This window comes from Oncorhynchus masou, chromosome 4, assembly GCF_036934945.1.
Source record: "Oncorhynchus masou masou isolate Uvic2021 chromosome 4, UVic_Omas_1.1, whole genome shotgun sequence".
Taxonomy (NCBI): Eukaryota; Metazoa; Chordata; class Actinopteri; order Salmoniformes; family Salmonidae; genus Oncorhynchus; species Oncorhynchus masou.
Genome location: NC_088215.1, coordinates 13,262,707 through 13,279,418, shown reverse-complemented (window position 1 = coordinate 13,279,418; position 16,712 = coordinate 13,262,707). Strand labels below are relative to the sequence as shown.

General features: G+C 40.4%; 1 pseudogene; it reads left to right on the top strand.

Annotated features, from left to right (window-relative positions):
- LOC135520755 (VPS10 domain-containing receptor SorCS1-like) overlaps positions 1 to 15,990 on the top strand; it is a 120,805-nt pseudogene extending 104,815 nt beyond the window's left edge.
- Positions 15,991 to 16,712: the final 722 nt, after the last annotated feature.

Below are 16,712 nucleotides of genomic sequence, written 5' to 3'. Positions count from 1 at the left end.
GAAGGCATAGTGGGTTTTCTTATAAGCTTCCAAGTTTCTTATAAGCTCCTTGAAAGCGGCAGCTCTACCCTTTTGAAAGCGGCAGCTCTACCCTAGCTCATATCAGGGATGGTCTTGAAGCTCAAGGGGTATAACATTTATTGGATTGACTGTAATTCTGATAGACTTTGGTTTTTAATGTAAAGATATAATTTAATCTTATTATTATACCTAGTAGAAAGTGATGGGTTAGAAGAAGCCTACGTATCCAACCCTTAAAGTAAAATGTAACATCCATATAGCCAGCTATGTAAACTTGAACATTGATTTAATCTGAAATAGATGTCAATCAATTGGTAACATACATGTTTGTCTTCTTATAATGCCTCTTATGGGGAAAGTAATCTAAAATGAATTTAATGTTATCAGATTGCGTTGTTGAGTTTGGGTAATCCAAAAGTTACGTTACTGATTACAAATATGGACAAATATGGACAACTAGTAACTAATGGATTACATTTTGAAAGTAGCCTACCCAACCCTGTACATATACATGTTACATATTCAGCAATCTGCAGTATGAGGTACATGGTTTTAGTGTTTATGAAAAATCTTTTTATGAATCTTCAAAAATTATTTAACCTCACTCTGTCTTTCCTTTTTAACATATTTTACCCTTCAGTGTATACGATAACACAACAGTATTACTTATTACTTAGTTACTTATCTCTTTCACTGTAGGTGTATTCTGAAGCAACTGCCTTGCAGTGCTTGGAAAATAAAGTTCCTGGATTGAAGCTCCTAGTAAATGAGAATTTAACTCTGGGATATGAGAGAAATTTTCTCTTGCCTCAAACGGTGTACATTTGGAATGGTTGATTAAACTGCTTCAAGCACTCTTATTTACCTTGATTAACTAACTTCTTTACTACGGTAAAAGCATTTCATCACTAATATCCACACTACCTCAGGGTTTCTTCCTCAATGCAGGCAGACACAACAACAGCAGACAGTGTAACTACTGCAGTACCTAACCCCCTCTCTGATAGTCAAGTAATATTTCAGACTGCTGCTATCTTCCATCAGCAAGCCAAAACCCCATTAGTTTCAGGTGCCTGGCAAGTGTTGGAATATTTCATAAACTGCTGCGCCAACAACAAGAGTGAGTATTACCTCTCTGCTGAGCTGCTGAAGACACTTCAGCTATGTTTTGCTCAGAATTGAAATTCTGAAGGCAAATTACTTTTCGTATTTTCCTCAGAATCTCTGTTCACTTGCTACAGTGACTCTCGCTCTCTCTGTCTCATTCTCCCTCAAGACATTGTATCCAGACCAGAACCTAGACATTGTTAGGTTCTAAATAACAGGTTAAACCAAGTTTATTCACACAAAAGATCTGACAGCTGAACAGACCAAGACATATTCACACAAGCACTGGTATTTAACCCTTCCTCCTATGTTGAGTCTCCTGAACAGCCAATACATCTCTGTTGCTACACAGAATTTTAATGAAATCTGTCCTTCCTCACTTCATTTTACCTGACCTCTGCACAAATTCCACACTCCTCCCCAACTCACAGCTGTCATGTTGACCTTGTACCAGACTGTGGCCCCCCTCCTTCCCATAGTATCCCTGATGTCTAACAATAACATATTCTGACATAATATAAACGTTCTACATTCAACTCTCTTCCTCAGTGACATGAATAAGTATATTTCAGGTTTAGAAGTCAGATATTGTCAGTCCCCCCTGTTGAACATTGACTACATACTGTTCATCATTATATACACTTGGAAATTACTTATACATTTAACAAACAATGATAACAAAACATGAACAAAACATGATTAACATTCAAGTTGATTATTATGTTTACACCTCCAAGACTTAAATGCCCCTGATCTATAATCACAGTATGCACATTCTTATTTCCATTTCTCGTCAGACAACAGAATGACATTTCAGCTGGACTTTTTGGCTTCCTCCATTTCGGCTGTAGCTTTTAACTTTCTCCATTTTAAATTCAAATCAAATTGTATTGGTCGCATACACATGGTTAGCAGATGTTAATGTGAATGTAGCAAAATGCTTGTGCTTCTAGTTCCGACAGTGCACTAACATCTGTCACGCCTTGGTCATTGTATTTTGTGTTTTCGTTATATATTTGGTTAGGCCAGGGTGTGACATGGGTTTATGTATTGTATTTTCGTATTGGGGTTTGTAGTATTTGGGATTGCGGCTGAGTAGTGGTGTTGTATAGGTTTGGCTGCCTGAGGCGGTTCTCAATCAGAGTCAGGTGATTCTCGTTGTCTCTGATTGGGAACCGTATTTAGGTAGCCTGGTTTTCACTTTGTATTTCGTGGGTGATTGTTCCTGTCTCTGTGTAGTATTCACCAGATAGGCTGTAATAGGTTTCACGTTCCGTTTTGTTGTTTTGTATTTATTAGTTATTTCATGTATAGTTCCGTTATTTGTTTCATTATTAAACATGAGTAACCAACACGCTGCATTTCGGTCCGACTCTCTTTCGACAAACGAAGAACGTCGTTACAACATCTAACAAGTAATCTAACAATTCCTCAAGAACTACCTAATACACACATCTAAAGGGCTGAGCGGCATAGGCAAGACGCAATAGATGGTATAAGATACAGTATATACATTTGAAGTTGGAAGTTTACATACACTTAGGTTGGAGTTATTAAAACTCATTTTTCAACCAATCCACACATTTCTTGATAACAAACTATGGTTTTCGCAAGTCAGACCTTGGGAAGATGCTGGAGGAAACAGGTACAAAGGTAACTTCATCCACAGTAAAACGAGTCCTATATCAACATAACCTGAAAGGCCGCTCAGCAAGGAAGAAGCCACTGCTTCAAAACCGCCATAAAAAAGCCAGACTACGGATTGCAACTGCACATGGGGATAAAGATCGTACTTTTTGGAGAAATGTCCACTGGTCTTATGAAACACAAATAGAACTGTTCGGCCATAATGACCATCGTTATGTTTGGAGGAAAAAGGGGGATGCTTGCAAGCCGAAGAACCTCATCCCAACCGTGAAGCACGGGGGTGGCAGCATCATGATGTGGGGGTGCTTTGCTGCAGGAGGGACTGGTGAAATTCACAAAATAAATGGCATCATGAGGCAGGAAAATTCTGTGGATATAATGGAGCAACATCTCAAGACATCAGTCAGGAAGTGAAAGCTTTGTTGCAAATGGGTCTTCCAAATGGACAATGACCCCAAGCATACTTCCAAAGATGTGGCAAAATGGCTTAAGGACAACAACGTCAAGATATTGGAGTGGCCATCACAAAGCCCTGACCTCAATCCTATAGAAAATTTGTGGGCAGAACTGAAAAAGCATGTGCGAGCAAGAAGGCCTACACACCTGACTCAGTTACACCAGCTCTGTCAGGAAGAATGGGCCAAAATTCACTTATTGTGGGAAGCTTGTGGAAGGATACCCGAACCATTTAACCCAAGATAAACAATTTAAAGGCAATGCTACCAAATTCTAATTTTGTGTTTGTAAACTTCTGACCCACTGGGAATGTGATGAAATAAATAAATGCTGAAATAAATATTTCTCTCTACCATTATTCTGACATTTCACATTCTTAAAATAAAGTGCTGATCCTAACTGACCTAAGACTGGGCAGTTTTACTCGGATTGGTTGGATTTTCCTCAGGTTTTCGCCTGCAATATCAGTTCTGTTATACTCACAGACAATATTTTGATAGTTTTGGAAACTTTAGAGTGTTTTCTATCCTAATCTGACAATTATATGCATATTCTAGATTCTGGGCCTGAGAAATAGGCAGTTTAATTTGGGTATGTTTTTCATCCAAACATCAAAATACTGCCCCCTACACTCAACAGGTTAACAACAAGTTAAGCTTTATTTTGATGTATTACACTTGTGATATCATGAAAGTAAAATATTTTTAGTAATTTAATTTGAATTTGTCGCTCTGCATTTTCTCCGGATGTTGGCCAGGTGGGACGGTAGCGTCCCACATGCCCTAGAGAGGTTGACAGTCTGATGGCCTTGAGATAGAAGCTGTTTTCAGTCTCTCGAACCCAACTTTGATGCACCTGTACTGCCTTCTGGATGGTAGCGGGGTGAACAGACAGTGACTCGGGTGATTGTTGTTCTTGATGATTTTTTTTTGCCTTCCTGCTTCCTGTGACATCGGGTGCTGTTGGTGTCCTGGAGGGCAGGTATCGTGCCCCAGCTGATGCATTTTCCAGACCGCACCACCCTCTGGAGAGTCTTGCGGTTGAGGGCGGTGCAGTTGCTGTACCAGGCGGTGATACAGCCCGACAGGATGCTCTCACTTGTGCATCTGTAAAAGTTTCAGCATCTGGTTCCTAAGAGAGTGATAGCACAAGATTTAAGAAGCAAAAAGAAACATAATACATAACAGCATTAAGAAGATGTTAAACTATTTTGACTGTTCTCCATTGTAGAATAATAGTGAAATCATCAGTACTATGAAATAACAAATATTGAATAATCTAGTAACCAAAAAAAGTGTTAAATAAATCAAATGTATTTTAGATTGTAGATTCTTCAATGTAGCCACCCTTTGTCAAATTTATGACAGCTTTCAGACCACAGGCTCCAAGAGGTGTTTCCAAGTCATGTCATTTTCACTTTGCTTCCCATCTCCTGTAACGTTAATGCCTTGGTTTTTGGGACTCCATAGAATGCACTGATATCGGTACTGCCAGAATCTGCAACTAACACTCCATAGGACTGACCCTTGACCCCCACATCATACCATCTACACTGATGGATTTCTGTCTGTCACTAGTTCAGCCCCTAAAACGCTTGACGGTAAGAATAGTTTGGTTCCCATATTCACCCCTTAGGTTGTTGTCCAGAGTATAATTACCCCCAATAAGCTATCTTTCCAAATGTGCGTGATCTACTGTTGTTTAAAACTTTCTCTGACCACTTCACTTCCTTAGTTGCTGTACTAAAGGCCATTACTGGTGAATAAACCTCCTTTTATTATATAGCTTTTCCCCCAACTCTCCTTTGCTGCTTCATCGTCAGCAATGACTGTGTCCACACTATCAACCTCCTGAAATATTTTTAGTTCTGGTAACATTAATCAAAGTTATCGACTGAGCTTCAGCTGACGTAGAACCCTGGCACATTACGTCCATCTGCAGCAAAAGAGAAGATCAAGTTTAGTTCTTTAGACTCTCAGTGTTATTACGTTCATTCCACAATCCTGTCTGTAATAAAACTACACCTTGTTCTGAACAACCTACATCCAATATACTAGTCCTGTTATCAAGTGGTTCCACCCAGATCACCATACCTTTTGTGATTAGTGATATGTCTAGTATCCATAGCATTAGTACTGACTCTACCCCAATGCATTCTTGTGTCTTTATATTTGGCAACCCATTCTATGCTAATAGTCAATCTATCCCTTTTACATGGTTCAGTAACCATTAAAGCAACAAAAAACAAAAACAATTGTGGTTAAAGTAGCTCCCAGACCCTTTTTGGCCTTCCTGCTTGTCAAGAGTGGAATCTACCCTTCCTCTCTCTCTTTAGCTCTGCTTCCTTTATCATGGCAGCTTCCAGCTCACCCATTATGCAGCTAGATCTCATTCCACATGAGAAGTGTGAGCACACCGAGGAGAGGCTGTGGTCTTTACCGCTGCATGTGCTGTAAGGAGTACTGTGTGGTCCAGACCAATGCCGTCCCAACACCCCTTCCTGGTGGGTCTTGATATACACTCAATCTCCAGGATTCAGCCCATGCTCTCGGGTTATCTCCTGGCGCCTGCTCCTCATGTGCTGCTTTCACCTGGGAATATACACACTGCAACGCATGGGTCATTTTCTGACACTATAACAACATAGATTCTCCCATTATTGCCACATGACAAATTTGTGACATGTGAATAACAGCACCCGGTACTCTCATCGTTCTCCCAGTTACCACTTTATGTGGTGTGAGTCCTTTGGTGGTGTTAGTTGACGCACTTGTTGACATAGGGTACCACGGGTAAATTAGTAACCCACTTTCCCTTTGGAGCGCAAAGTCTTGGCCAATTTCTCCTTAATCGAACGATTCTGACACTCCATAATCCCACCACCTGCGGCCTATATGGACAATGAAAAGCATGGGAGATTCCCAAAGCCTTACACACCACCTGTAGCACTTTGTTGGTGAAATGTGTCCCTTGATTGTAATCTAATGTCCGGAATAAACACCATCTCGTTATCAATTCTCTTAACAAAGTTTGTGGTACAAAGTTCGCTGAAGCTGAGGAAGTTGCAAATATTTCTGTCCATCTGGAGAATCTGCTCACCACCACCAATGCATGAGCCTTTCCCCTGGTTTGAGGGAGTCGCCCTATAACGTCTATCTACAATGATGTAAATGGTCCCTCCGGCAGGGTTTGCTGTTGGGCAGGAATAGGCATTGTAGGTACAATATTGTGTTGAGCACATATCACATCTTTTAACTCAGTCCCGAAATGTTCGTAACACCCCATTTCCCCACCATGTCATCTTGAACTGAGAGTATATCGGATTGATGTGTTGGTCCGTGATACATTTCAGAGAGAGTGACATTTGTCCCGCTTGGTGCCACGGGCCTGCCAATGCTAATATTATACCACAACCCCTCAATGTTTACTTGGCACCCATTTTCTAAGCACTTCCACATTTATTTATAGTTAGTTTGCTGCTGTAAAACTTTTAGAATCTCTGCCCTAGTATTAACAATATTTACATGTGGTTCCTTAACACCTTCTCTGAGTAAGGCTGCCACTTTAGCCGTTTCGTCTGCTCTGCGATTTCCTATGGCTATTTTATCTGTACGACCAGTATGAGCTTCACATTTCACCACTGCTGATTTACTGCGTAGCTGACATTTTTATAGGTGTCCCTGCCACTGTTAACATGCCCCGTTGTGACCACTATGTACTGAAATCATATACCCCTAATGCATATTGAGAATCAGTCTATATTGTTACATTCTCCCCTTCTGACAACCTACAGACATTGGCTAATGCATATAACTCCGCCCCCTGGGCTGACACAGAGGCTGGCAGTGGACCAGCCTTTACTACACCCCTGTAATCACACACAGCGTACCCTGTTACTCTCTTCTCTTCTACGGTTGTCAGACATATGTGTATAGGTGGCAGGGAAGTCAGGCGCAGGAGAGTCAAACGGAGTGTAAAATGGAGTCTTTTAATAATGTCCTAGTAACATGCTCCATAACACTAAACAGAAAAAGCATCATAAACAAATATGGGTACGAAGACCCGTCGCGCACCTATACAACAAAAACACTACACTGACAATAAACAATCTCTGACAAAGACATGGGGGGAAACAGAGGGTTAAATACACAACAGGTAATGAATGGGATTGAAAACAGGTGTGTGGGAAGACAAGACAAAATCAATGGAAAATGAAAAATGGATCAATGATGGCTAGAAGACCGGTGACGTCGAACGCCGAGCACTGCCCGAACAAGGAGAGGCAACGACTTCTGCAGAAGTAGTGACAACGGTCATGTAACTAGAGCCATCTGTATACAATACTTGTCCCGATTCCAATACTGTCTCTTGCAAATCGGGCCTAGGATAGGGCGTAATTTGATCTGGGTCACATGTGTGAAGTTCACCCTCCAGGCAACGGCATTAATGACGCAGGATTCAAAGCACCAAACTTATGGAATTGTAGATTTTCCCCATTTAAAGTTAACTCCCATTTGTTCCATCTTGCGCTAGTCTCATGTTGTGCTTTTGTGCAGTAAACAATGGTTGGTACTGCGAGTCGAACATACAAATCCACATTTTGCCCCATTGTAATGGAAGCCGTGTTTGCAACACCATTTCTGTCACTTGTACCGCCCTCAGGCACGGTGGCATTCCTCTCGCCACCAAGTCTAATGATTTACTCCAGTACATTACTGGTCCTCTTTTCCTCCATGATTTTGCGTAACCACTGCACTGCAATGTCCTTCATGTTCATGAACAAACATTTTAAAAGGTCATTTTAGATTGTGTCAATGCTGGCGCTTGACAATTGTGACTCATCACCTGGATTTGGTCTTACGTAGCAACATTTGAAATCGTGTTTTTTACATTGGATAAAAGTATAGACTCAGAGCTACAAAATGGTATGTTACACTAGATTTGTTTGAGGAACAAGGGGAAAGTAATTCTGCTTTGAAAGTTGATAAACTTCACTTTTGAGAAGATGGACTTTGAATGTTATCTGGTGAAGAGCTCTTCTTTGTCCACACCCATTCATGATCGTTCACACCCTCTTAAGCTTTAGCCTCACCCATCTCGTTTCACTCTTGAAGCGTTCAGAGCGCATAATTGATGTGCTAGCCGATGATTTGTTTACCTCTGGAAAACATGAAAACAGCTCCGCTGGAAAGAATTTCATTAACACTTTTTTGCCAACGTTTACTGACACAGGCCATATTCAATGGGTGTTGTATACTTTAGCTTCAGACATATAGCTATCTAGGTAAGCAATGTGTGAGATCACACATGTAACGTTAGCTAACGAGCCAGCCAGCTAACGTTAACTAGTTAAACAACAATGAACATAGTGCCAAATCATGTCGTTACTACCCTGCATGAATCTACTGGGAACTAACCAACCACGTTCAATGTTAGCTAGCTAACATTAGGCTCTAACTACCTAAGAAAATGGCTCTCGGATACAAATAATAACGTTATTCATGTAACGTTAGCTAGGGATCCTGTCAGCTAATGTTAGCTAGCTAGCTAACTTTACACTTTTTGAAATTATGAAATTATGAAATGAAACCACTTTTTCAAATTTAGAAAAGTGTAATACCTGAAAATATATCATGCATGATGGACGCATCTCCCTGTCACGGATGCCATGCCACAGTTGCCCTTAGTTTGAAGGTGTAATCTGGAGACAGGTGTTTTCTCCATCTCATTAGCTATCCTACTCTAATTGTACTGATTTCACGTGTGTTTGTACTGGTCGCACATCTCTATGATTACCTGGATCATGCTGGTCCACTACCCAGTCCGGGACTACTATGTCCCAACTCGTAATGTTCCTGTCCTCTGCCTCTCGCAACCCATATCACTCTTTTTGCTCTTTAAGAGAGGGGTATGGTGGTCTAGCAGTTGTGACCTGTTTCACCTCATAGCATGGGGCGAACAGTGGAGGAGTGACAATTGTATATACTCCACCAGACATATTTTGACATTGATGAAGCGTAACTCTGAGTTGTTTATCCTCAATGTCTTTCTCTAATTCCTGGGTTAGGTTTGACTCTTTTCGAGCTCAATAGCCAATTCCTGCTTTTGTTCATCTAATCTATGTGCATGCCCTTCGGCAGTGCCTAGTTTTTTATTCGTCGCCTCATTCTTGTCTACTGCCTACTCCATTTTACCTCGCAGGTCTCTATTTTTCTTTTTTTCCAGTTTTATCCACTGCTGATAAAATGCTGTGGTTAGGATGCCTGCGTATTGTGGTCTGGACCGTTCTCTAATTTCAGTGTTCCACACTACGATGCATCCACATACTTGTGGCTGGTTTTACCCCCCAACGGCACGAAGTAGTAACAGCTTAGGCTATTCATAATTTGGTCACTCCCCCGTACACATCTGGTTTTAGCTCCCTTTATTGCTACTGTTACTACAGATGATCCTTGTTCAAACATTCATACACACACCCTATGGCCGCACGGCCACCGCGGCTGGGCTTTCACCCCCCATTACGGGTTTTGCAGGGTACCAACCCCACCTGGGATTTACCCCCTAGGACTTACCCTTTGCAGGTATTAGCCTGCTCGGACTTACCTACCGAGACTTACCCGATACCATAAATCTACGACCATTCATAATGCAATGGGACTTCTGAATAAGCTCAGGCTTTTTAGGTCCTTATTCTATTACTGTTCAGCCTGCGATTCTCATCTCCCCAAAATGTAAAAATAAGTGGTAAATCCTGCTCCACTGATTTGGACTCTCTGGTTCGACTAAAAATTGTGGGGAATCCTGTCAAAAACGCCACAACTGTTAGTTTTTACCCTGTTATGTAGAACCTGACAGACAACTATAAAAGATCAAACCAAGTCTATTCACCAAAAGGGTCAGCTGAACAGACCAAGACATGTTTACACAAGCACTGGTATTCAACCCTTCCTCCTATGTTGAGTCTCCTCCTTACACCTCTGAACAGCCAATACACCTCTGTTGATATAAAGAACATTAGTGATATCTGTTCTTCCTCACATCATCTGACCTGACCTCTCCTCAAATTCCTCAGTCCACCCCAAGTCACGGCTGTCATGTTGACTTGTATCAGGCTGTGGCCCTCCTCTTTCCTATAGTATACCTGATGTCTAACTATAACATGTAAATGACAAAATGTAAACATTCCCCTCTCTCGCTCTGTGACATGACAAAGGATATTTCATATTTTCAAGTTTAGAAGGCAGAACCCAACAACATAATCACCAAACACCAGCTAAACAAATGTCAAGGGCTGGTGAGGATGAAATGACTGAATAAAACAGGTGGAAGAAAGAGGAAGGAAGAGCATATTGTATGGCGGTGAAGCCAGGTTTAACCTCTCTGGGATATGTGGAACGCTAGCACCTGGCCAAAAGCCAGTGAAAATGCAAAGCGCCAAATTCAAATAAATTCCTATAAAATCTAACTTACATGTAAGACACCAAATTAAAGCTACACGTGAATCCAATATGTCAGATTTCAAAAAGGCTTTTCGGCGAAAGCAAACGATGCTATTATCTGAGGGTAGCACCTCTGTAAACAAAAGAGAGAAAACATATTTCAACCCTGCAGGCGTGACACAACGCAGAAATAAAAATATAAATCATGCCTTACCTTTGACGAGCTTCTTCTGGTGGCACTTCAATATGTCCCATAAACATCAAATTGTCCTTTTGTTAGATTAATTCCATCCATATATATCCAAAATGTCCATTTATTTGGCGTGTTTGATCCAGAAAAACACTGGTTCCAACTTGCGCAACATGACTACAAAATATCTCAAAAGTTACCTGTAAACTTGGCCAAAACATTTCAAACTACTTTTGTAATACAACTATAGGTATTTTTTTAAAGTAAATAATCGATAAAATTGAAGACGGGATGATCTGTGTTCAATACAGGAAGAAAACAATCTGACACTTTCAGGTCACGCGCCTCTAACAGTACACTTGATGTGACCCTCGTTTTGAACAGGGCTACTTCTTCATTACACAAAGGACAAACCTCACCCAATTTGGATCTGGATTCCCAATGAAAACTCATTGAAAAGAGTGACCTCCCAAAAAAAATTGGTTTGTCCTCAGGGTTTCATCTGCTACATAAGTTCTGTTATACTCACAGACATGATTCAAACAGTTTTAGAAACGCCAGAGTGTTTTCTATCCAAATATACACATGCTATGCATATCATATCTTCTGGAGATGAGTAGCAGGCAGTTGAATTTGAGCATGCATTTCATCCGGACGTGAAAATACTGCCCCCTGTCACCAAGAAGTTAAACACGTCAATTGCATGCTAATTATTACAGCTTCCCTCCCCGCAGACACTCATGAATATATATTAATTCTAGGTTATGGAGTAACAAAAAAGGCACCTCGGAAATCAGACAAACTGTAGGAGGCATATGCGTTATGGTTTTGAGGTTTGATTGAATGCATTTCTGTCTGATTGTACAGTCAGTCCGTGACACTCTCACACCAGAGCCTTAGTACTTGGGGATAGAACTAAGTGGTGAAAAGTAAAATGGATTCATAGCCTACATACAATACCACACAGGAGCTTGCTATCTCTTCAATTTATACTTGGCAAGCAACTCAGTCAGACAGCATTCTGTGTCTTTGCTGTAATGTCCCTGCCTGCCGCGGACACGAGAAGACTCAAACATCCTAATGCAGCCCTTGGGAGCTCCCTAGTGCTGGGAGGCCCATTTCATATAAAATTTCCCTCTCCAATCAGTCATCGACCCATTCAATTCCCAACTCTCTTTTAATATCCTGTAGAAGCTGTCAGCATGCCCACATGCAGTGTCTGTCTCTCTCATTATTCTAATTTGTAATCATTGTGACCTTCTTTCCCCGGCACTCCAGAATAAACTGGAATGAAAAAAGATCTTATTGTAATTTCAATCAAAAATCCATTACTGGCACAGTAGCACAAGTCTCTGCCGACTACGCCATCAGGAGAAAAAAAACCCGAAGAGCTAGAATCTGTTCCCATTCGTCTTTCCTCACTCATACTGTAAATTGCATCGCACATCTGAAGGGGGTTATTTCTTAGTGGGTGTGGACTTTTTCCAGTCTTCGGACAGAAATAATTAGTTAATCACAGGCACATGGTAGCTAATCTTAGGCTCACACGAACATGCACACAAGCGAACGAAAATGAGCGAAAATGTAGCCTGTAAATTCAGCCATAAACGGTGATATATTTTCAAACACAGGATACAGAAATAAACTGCATTATGAGCTGAAAGTTGTTCACGTTAACAGCCAATATCAACTAGGGATATGTCATGTAACTTCTCTGGAGTCCAGACCTAGCAAAATCATACTGCCAATGTTTTACTTCTTATGGGCAGGTGGGACGGTTGACGGTTATAAACTGTTTCCAATACCGGATAAAAACAACGTGAATGTCACACCTTAGAGATCCTTTACAGTTTATTTTTTTCTAGGTTGGCTTGGTATGGTTCCCAATCTGAGGCAGCTGTCTATCGTTTTCTCTGATTGGGGATCATATTTAGGCCGCCTTTTCCCAACTGTTTGTTGTGGGATCTTGTTTTTGTGTAGTGCCTGGGAGCACTGCATTGACTTCACGTTTAGTTTGTTCTGTACTGTTTTGGTGAGTTTCATTTATTGAACATGTGGAAATATACGCACGCTGTGCCTTGGTCTGATTCTTACAACAACGTCCGTGACAGTGAAGCGTGCTCCAGTTCATGCGCATCAAAACAGTAGAGTCCACCTGGAGTGACACTTACAATGAATAGCACTACTTCTTCATTTCTCAAAAGAAAAACATTGAACAATTTCTAAAGACTGTTGACATCTAGTGGAAGCCATATGAACTGCAACCAGGTTCCTAATAATAAGGGTATCCCATAGAAAACAAATGGAAAATCCTATGACCTCTATTTTGTTTTTCCCCTTGGATGGTTTGTCCTCGGAGTTTCGCCTGCCATATCAGTTCTGTTGTACGCACATACATAATCGTAACAGTTTTAGAAACGTTGGAGTGTTTCCTATCCATATCTACCAATTGTATGCATATCCTAGCTTCTGGGCCTGAGTAACAGGCAGTTTACTTTGGGCACGCTTTTCATCCGGACGTGAAAATACTGCCCCCTACCCAAGAGAGGTTAACTGAGTTTGCAGGATCAGATGGAAAGCATGTACTGTCTGGAAAGCATTTACTTGACACATTCGAATCAAGATAGACCAGCATCCCTGTGGAAGAAGTTATTTTGATCACCAATTTGGATATGTGTACCCACCTTTTTGCTCCAATGCTGATGACTGGTCATTGGTCAACAATCAAGACGTGCAACCTCTTGTTTCTGAAGCATGGATGAGAATGTAACTTGTTAGGGATGCAATCCTGTTAACGGGATAATTGTCATCAACAACCGCTGAATTGCATAGCGCAACATTCAATTAATATTACTCAAAATATTTATATTCATGAAATCACAAGTGCAATATAGGAAAACACAGCTTAGCCTTTTGTTAATCCACCTGTCGTGTTTTGAAAATATGCTTTACAGCGAAAGCAATCTAAGGGTTTGTGTAAGTTAATCGATCGCTCGACAAAACATTATGTACACTTAGTATCAAGTAGCTTGGTCACGAAAATCAGAAAAGCAATCAAATTAATAGTTTACCTTTGATCTTCAGATGTTTCTACTCACGAGACTCCCAGTTACATAATAAATGTTCATTTTGGTCCATAAAGATTATTTTATATCCAAAATACCTCCGTTTGTTTGGCGCGTTATGTTCAGAAATCCACAGGAAAGAGTGGTCACAACAACGCAGACAAATTCCAAATAGTTTCCGTAATGTCCACAGAAACATGTCAAACGTTTTTTATAATCAATCCTCAGGTTGTTTTTAAAATATATAATAGATAATATATCAACCGCAAATGTATTTAGAGAGGGAAAGGCAATGGCAGCCCAAACTCTTAGTTATGTTATACTCACAGACAATATTTTGACAGTTTTGGAAACTTGAGTGTTTTCTATCCAATACTAATATTAATATGCATATATTAGCAACTGAGACTGAGGAGCTGGCCATTTACAATGGGCACCTTTTCATCCAAGCTACTCAATACTGCCCCTGCAGCCATAAGAAGTTAATTAAAGATGACTTGCATGCCAGTGGGTTCAATGACAAAATTTGTATTTAAAATACATCTTTGGCTGGGAAACTACTACTCCCGAAAAGGACACTTTGGAGACTGAAAGGGCAAAGGGGCATGTATTCTGCACAGGTAGAGCCCTGTCTGTGCACGTTCAAGTCTCCGGGATTCAGGGCACATCCAAATGTTTTTGCATTCTTCATATGTCATGGTCGTATATTTAGTTTGCATGTTATAGGATCAAAGGCCCTCGAGCACCCTAGATTCCTGTAGTTATAAGGGTGAGATAGCCAAGTACTGTAAGATGTACAATAACAAGGATATTTCACATGACGTGGTTCAAAGCCAAGATTATGTAATTAGGTCATCAACCTACCTTAAGATGTGGTTGTGGTTGGAAGCAGGTGTTGGTACAGTATGTAGCCACTGTCTGTAAGTCTGTATGGCTGTCTGTATTTCCGTTAGTTTAAACACATTTTTTTTTACAGAACAACAGACTATGGATCCACCTATGAGAGGATGAATGACAAAGTGGGATCTAAGACTGTGCTGAGTTACCTGTATGTCTGTCCATCCAACAAGAGAAAGGTAAGACAAACTTCAAAAGAGTGATTTTCAATAACACAACAATGACTGAATTGTTCAATATCCATTCTCTGCTGCCAGTATATGTTCTTTCCGATCAAATCGAATGCTAACTCGAAGTGAAGGTTAGACGGTAGACTGACTATAAAATAAAATACATTTGGTTTGAATACATATTTTCCATCAAGCATTTACATGTTTTTTATTTTATTTTTGAGATCCCAACATTTAATGACCTTATTTAGCTTACATTGCCTTATGCTGGAAGCTTACTCATACTGTAGTTATGGCCTCGGGACATTTACCATGACACAACACAGACACCAGAGAAACCTTTTAGAAAGACAAAACGTATTCAAGACAGAATCTTATTGGTTTGTCGATAAATTCTGAAGCAAAACTAACAAAACAAAGTAGGTGCTAATTCTCTGAGCAAAGTTTCTTTCTACTTTGGGAAGTTCACCATCTATTCCACATTATAAACTGTGTGGGTCGAGCCTTAAATGCTGATGCGCTGATGGATAATAGGTAATAGATTTGAATGATGGTTTTAAATTTCAAGCATTGAAAGAAGACACTCTTATGAATGTTGGGCCTTATTCCAAGGTCTTCTGCACAGTGTGACTCACAACCACTGCTAATAATGAAGTCTAGCCTTCTAGACATATAAATAGAGTTAATAGACATAGAATGAATAGACATTCTATTTATATGGTTGTAACGAGATTGATATCCCAATTCACTGGAAATGAGCCTAAATATACCTTTTGCTATAGAGTGCTCACTCACAGATAGGCCGCAATCGATCTGGTTTCGACAATATCTATCTGCTGTGAGGCATCATCTCCTCTGCTCCTCTCTTTGTTTGCGGTCATCAGATGGCTCGAGCTCCGTCCAACAGCAGGTTGCAGCCCCTCAGACAACACAACAATAACTATGGCACTCTTCGCATGACGATTAGCTCGGTCACTGGACTCCCACCGACTAGCTGATAATAAGCAGACAACATGTAGAGGTTATCCTAACAACCTGTATTAATCTAAGCTTTGTTACTGACCTCACTCCTCTTTGTTCCCAGGCGATGCATTGGTGATCAATTGCAAAATGGATGTGGAGTGAAACGTTAAATACCTGGCGATGCGATGGTATATTTGATGGTGTGAAAGTTATTGATGATGATGTGAGCTGTTGCGTAACCTCCCCTTGTGGAACTTGGTGCCTGTTAAAACTGAACAGATCGACATGCCCATGTCCATATGATCCACATAAACAATTAATTACATCTACTGAGAGATAGATATGAGAAGGCTTTGTCCAATACATTTTACGGCATTTTGTAAGAGAAATAATGTTTGATTAGGGTTTAATCTTGATTATGTCGCATGGCAAGTAACATTTACTGTGCAGGAAATCCAATCAGGTTGGTTAAAGATGAATCATCTTTGGCTTTTTATACCTTTACAAACTTCTGCAATTCCTTTTATTGTCAACATTTAACGTGTATGTTCTGCCTTCCACTAAATGCAACAGTGATACAGGGGATATACAGAGGACAGCTATACACACAGCTATACAACAAGCCCTCAATAGAGATATGTCTTAATATGAAATGTATTACAGTAAATATAAAGGGAGCCTGGTTGAAAAGGACTCACCTAAATGATTATTAGAGAGCTGAGAAATGTTCAGTGTCTCCCTGTATAGTGGTGAAGAA